Here is a 6,000-nt window from a genome sequence, read left to right as displayed (position 1 = left end):
AGTTCAGAATGTCGAGGAAATAACTGTTCTCACCATGCATTTGATGGTCCATTAGGAAGGGTAACCAGCCAGGCATAATGTTGTACAACAACAAAACAACAGCCGGGCGGGGTGGCGCACGCCTTTAATCCCAGCACGCGGGAGGCAGAGCCGTGAGTTTGAGGCCACTCTGAGACTACATAGAGAATTCCAGCTCAGCCGGGGCTACGCACAGTGAGACCCTACCTCAAAAACAAAACAAAACAAACAAAAACCCCACGAAGAATGGTAACCAAAGAAGCTTCCAACAGCAAAGGAAGCAATCACCACAGCAGAGAGTTGACAGGATATGAAAAGATCTCTGCCAACTACATGCCAAACAGGGGATTAATCTCTAGACTATATTAAAAACTGCCAAATGTAAGCACCAGAAAGTCAAATCGTATAATGGGTAAATGTGGTGATGAATGTAATAGTTTTCAAAAAAAAAACCATACAAATAGCCCAAATATATTTTATTTATTTATTTGAGAGGAGAGAGAAAAGAATGGGTGTGGCAAGGCCTCCAGCTATTGCTAATGAACTCCAGACACATGTGCCACCTTGTGCATCTGGCTTACATGGGTCCTGGGGAATCAAAACCTGGGTCCTTTGGGTTTGCAGATAAGCACCTAAATAGCTAAGTCATCTCTCCAGCCCTGAAATGTATTTTAAAATGTGTCCAACGTCCTTAGCCATCAGGGAAATGCAAATGAAAACAGAGTTCAGTTAGTAAAGTGTTTACCTTATAAACATGAGGGCCTAAACTTGATCCCCAGAATCCATGTGAAAATGTGGTCCATAGTGGTGTACACATGGTAATTTCAGTGCAGTGGAGGTAGAGACAGGTAGATCCCTTGACTTCACTGGCCAGCCAATCAGCATAATTGGTGAACTCCAAGCAATCATAGGCCCTGTGTCAAAAAAAAAAAAAAAAAAGTAGGCTGGGCACGATGGCTCACACGTATTGTCCCAGCACTCCTGAGGTTGAGGTAGGAGGACGGCAGTGAGTCCAAGGCCAGTCTGGGCTAGTGTGAGAGCCTACCTCAAAACAAAACAAAAAGGTAAGAAGGTAGGTGGAATACCTGAGGTTAACAGCTGAGGTTTTCTTGATGTCTGTATGTACAAGCACATACAGGAGCATGCACCTAGACAAAGTTGTGTGCATGCACACACACATGTGCACACACACACATTTTTAAAAATGCACACACCTCTAATCCAGCACTTGGGAGGCAGAGGTAGGAGGATTGCCATGAGTTTGAGACCAGCCTGACACTACATAGTGTAAAGTAAAAAAGAGACTGATTGAGATGGGGAGGAGATATGATGGAGAATGGAGTTTCAAAGGGTAAAATGGGAGGAGGGAGGGTATTACCATGGGATATTTTCTATAATCATGGAAGTTGTTAATAAAAATTTGAAAAAAAAAAAAAGGTGGAGGTGGAGAGATGGTTCAGCAGTTAAGGCACTTGACTGCAATACCTGATGACCTGGGTTTGATTCCGCAGTACCTACATGAAGCCCAATGCACAAAGTGGGTGGCTTTGGGAACACTGGGGAAGAGAGGGTGTAGAGAACGGTAGAGCCAGAAGGTGAGGGGTGCTGTGGAACACGGTCTTTGGACATTACATGGCCGTTTGCATTCATGACCTCACAGAGACTACTGTTTCCTGCATAGACCTGTGAAGGGTTAATGCCACTGAGCAAACTGACCTTGTGGAAATAAAGAAAATTCCTGTGGACCATAAAAGCCCCTGCACCATACCATGATAAGGACCACATGCTACAGAGATATCACTTCCCTAAAAAACAGGCCCATATTCAAAGATAGCCACTTCCGACCTCAAGAGTCATCGTTATCAGGCTGGCCCACCAAGGAAAAAAAGGAGATCCTGTTCTCCTTCCCATTTGCTCTCTATTCCTGACCCAACCAGGAGATAGACAAGCTCAGCAGGTGGTGACCATCGCCGTTCTTCACCTTCACTCCCCAAGATAAACTCGGCAGGCAGAACTGCCAAACGTTCTTTTAGCTTTAGCCCCATTCCTGCTCCCACCACCCCTGGCCCTTTAAAAAATCCTGTTTTGCCACAAAGGCTGCGGTTCTCAACCTGTTGCTCTCAGAAAGGCCAGTCCACTGCTGGTGAAGGTTGCTTTCCATCTTTCCTTTATTTTTCATGTCGCTCTAGTCAATCCCATGCACCAACAACCTGCACAAGATTGGACCCATGTGCTTTCCATTATGGATGGCAAAGGCGTTCATGAGGTCTCTCTCTCTCCCTCACTAACATCAGCAGGCATGATTGCTGGGGGAGGAGAAGACATTTTCTTCCCTGGTAAATTGCTGGGGCTCTGGTAAATAACTTCTCACCAATCTTCATGTTTGCAACCCTAATTAAACTCAGTGGGTCATAAGAAGAAAGAAAAAAGAAAAGACATCAAAGTAGGACTAGTTGGGAAGAAGGGATTAAGCAGGAGGGAGACACAAGAAAGTAAAAAGAGGTGAGCATGATACAAATACATTATATACATGATTTAAACTTGTCAATAAATAAAATGTAAAACAGGGAAAAGATGCATCCTTTTTATGACCTTGCCTTGGAAGTCATATAGTGATTCTCTTGGTTGGATTATTCACAAAACACTCAAATTTAAGAAATAGAGAAGAAGCCGGGCGTGGTGGCGCACACCTTTAATCCCAGAATTTGGGAGGCAGAGGTAGGAGGATCGCCATGAGTTCAAGGCCACGCTGAGAATACATAGTGAATTCCAGGTCAGCCTGAGCTAGAGTGAGACCCTACCTTAAAAAAAATAAAAATAAAAAAAAAAACTAAGTAGAAAAGAAATCTCACTATTTGGATGTGACATAGGAGGTTCTGGAAAAACGTGGGACTGAAATCTTACTATTCCTTGCATTTTGGGGGAGGAAAATATAGCTTTCTAGAGCTCATCATTTTTGTTATTTTTACTATTCCCATCGGATACACTGATTTTTCTCCAACACTACTTACATTCACTGCTTGGCATTTTGTTTTCTTCTGAGATGACAGAGTACTTCAGATACCAGTGATTACAGGCGCCAAGAATGGGGGTGACGCACTCACAACTGTCCTGCAGGGGGCAGACTAGCACAGCCCGGGCCTGGGACTGCGCCCTCCGAATCACCAGTTCTACCGCCTTTATTATTCTTGGACGAATTAATTAACCTCTCTGCATTCTTGGATTGCTTTACCTACAAAACGAGGGCAGCAACAGTGCCCACGCTGTGAGGATTGTGGACGTAGATGACGGTATGGAGGAGGGGGAGACGCTGCCGTTACTGTCAGGTGATGTAGAGGGAAGCACCCTGAACTAGCAAAGGACTTAACAGATTAAATGTTAAATATGTGCAGTTGATAAAAAGATTTTCAGGGCTGGAGAGACGGCATAGCGGTTAAACGCTTGCCTATGAAGCCTAAGAGCCCAGGTTCAAGGCTCAGTTCCCCAGGACCCACATAAGCCAGATGCCCAAGGGAGCACACACATCTGAAGTTCGTTTGCAGTGGCGGGAGGCCCTGATATGCCCACTCTCTGTCTGTCTGTCTGTCTCTCTCTGCCTCTTTGTCTGTAGCTCTCAAATAAATAAAAATAAAAAAAATTAAAAAAAGATTTTCATCAAGAAGTATGTAGTTTTTGCGTGTGTATAGTGTGTGTATGTGCACGTGCCCATGCACATGAGTATATGTACACAGCAAGGTTGGTGTTGGGTATCTTTCTCAGTTGTTTTCCACTTTATATAATGAGGCAATGTGTTGCTGGAACAAAACACTCGACCTAAAGCAGCTGATGGGAGGAAAGGTTTGGTTTAGGCTGACAGTCTCATGATGGCGGGAAAAATATGGTAGCGCAGAGGCCAGACAACACTTCCTTGCCACAGTAGCTGGAAAACAGCAGCAGTTGAGTGAGACAAGCTACACTGGGTTTTCCCTTCACTTTTAGGTATTGCAATCGTTTATTGATTGGTGCCATTTAAAATTCAAAACTTGGGGGGCTAGAGAGATGGCTTAGCCTGCAAAGCCAAAGGACCGCTTCAGTTCCCAGGACCCATATAAAGCTAGGCGCACAAGGTGGCACATACATATGGAGTTCCTTTGCAGCGACTAGAGGGCCTGGCACGTCAGTTCTCTCTCTCTCTCATACAAAGCGCTCGTGCATGCATGCAAACACATACACACATTGTTTTTATAAATAAAAATTATACATTCACACATACATATATCTCAAAACTCAGCAGGGTGTGGTGGAACAGACCTTCAATCATTTGGAGGCAGAGGTAGGATTGCTGTGAGTTTGAGGCCAGCCTGGAACTACAACTGAGTGAATTTCAAATCAGCATGGGCCAGAATTAGACTCTACCTTGAAAACTAAAACAACCCCCCCCCAATGTTTTTTAAAAAGTAAAACTCAGCTGGGTATGGTGGTGCATGCCTTTAATTTCAGCACAGGTAGAGGTAGAGGCAGAGGTAGGATGATCTTTGTGAGTTTGAGGCCACCCAAAGACTATTCAGTGAATTCCAGGTCAGCCTGGGTTAGAGTGAGACCCTACCTTGAAAAAAACAAATAACAATAACAAAACCAAAACGAAAGCCCCCAAACCTCAAAGGTCACCAGCTACCCATTACATAAAGGGTAGAATGACGCAGGACAGCGGTGAAGCTCCGGTCAGGGGTGAAGAAGAAAGTGTCTACTAAGCGGCTGCCCCAGCGAGGACGGTCAGTGAATTGCTAGGAGCAGGACGGTGACATTCGATCGATGAGCTCTTTCCCGCTTTAGCTACTCACCAGCAGGGGCTAACCTTCGGTAATCGTCTGTTATATCTGCCAACTTGAAATGATTTGCGCCTTGCAGAATGGAGGGAAGAGACTAGTTTCACTGAGAGATTAAACTGAAAAATCTCTGTCCTGGTGGCGGCACCAGAGTGTAACAAGCGCTGCATTACATGTGGGCTCACACGTTCAGGGGAGAAAGCTGCCTCAGCACGCAGGATGGTTGAAGAAAATCAAAGGAGCTCGGAGGAGCTTAGAACAGACGATGAGCCCAGTTTTGACCACGGCTGCTGTGAGTTCCTGAGCACAAGGGCTGTGTCCTGCCCAGAAGATAAGAGCTCCACACCACCCCTCCCCATCCTTGGCTCTCGCATTCCCTCTGTGCCTTCTTCAGTGACCTTCTCTGAGCCTGGGGGGCGGGGGGGGGGGGCGACGTAGGTGTTCCGTTTAAGGCCATGACTCGATAGTCACTTATTCTCTGCACTTTGACTACTTGAGTCTCTGCAGTATCCACTCCCCACCAGAAAAAGAAGTTTTTCTCTGACCAGGAATGACAGCAGCTCATCTATGGGCATAAGCACCGATGTTTAGAAGGTAGGTTGAGAGGTACGATGCGTCCAGTTGGCAAAGCAACAGCAGTAGCTCCACCTATGACTTAACCTTGCCAGCCCTGGCTTACCTCCAGTCTGAACTTACTGGGCTATGATAAGTCCGCGTTCTGTTTGTGGCAGAGATCTCTTGACAGTGGGGAGCTGCTGAACTGGTCTGAGTTCTCCTGTAGTAGATGTTTGTGTTTTGTAATAAAATGTCTCTGGTCAGTATGAATTTAACAAAAACACAATTCATTGTTTTTTCTTTGCTCAAAAAGAGAAGCTTTTAAGTCTTTTTCCTTGCCTTTAATCTTTCCCCATTGTCCAAAAATATCTAGCATCTTGTTGTCAGACCAGTCTTCTAGAACACTCTATTGGCAGGATTTCCAAATGGTTTCACAGCAGTCACCAGAGTGAGTACACCCTAGGGTCAACACAAATTCTGCTACAGCTCAGCCTGCACATCAAGCTGCTTTCCTGGTGTGCACAAGCCCTTCACCCAGGACAGGCTGACCTCTTGCCAGCCCAATTCTACGCCTGCCTTTTAACTCTTAAGTGCCCTTCCTCTTGCCACAGAACCAGATTTT

This window comes from Jaculus jaculus, chromosome 7 (genome assembly GCF_020740685.1).
Source record: "Jaculus jaculus isolate mJacJac1 chromosome 7, mJacJac1.mat.Y.cur, whole genome shotgun sequence".
NCBI lineage: Eukaryota > Metazoa > Chordata > Mammalia > Rodentia > Dipodidae > Jaculus > Jaculus jaculus.
This window is presented reverse-complemented; position numbering follows the sequence as displayed.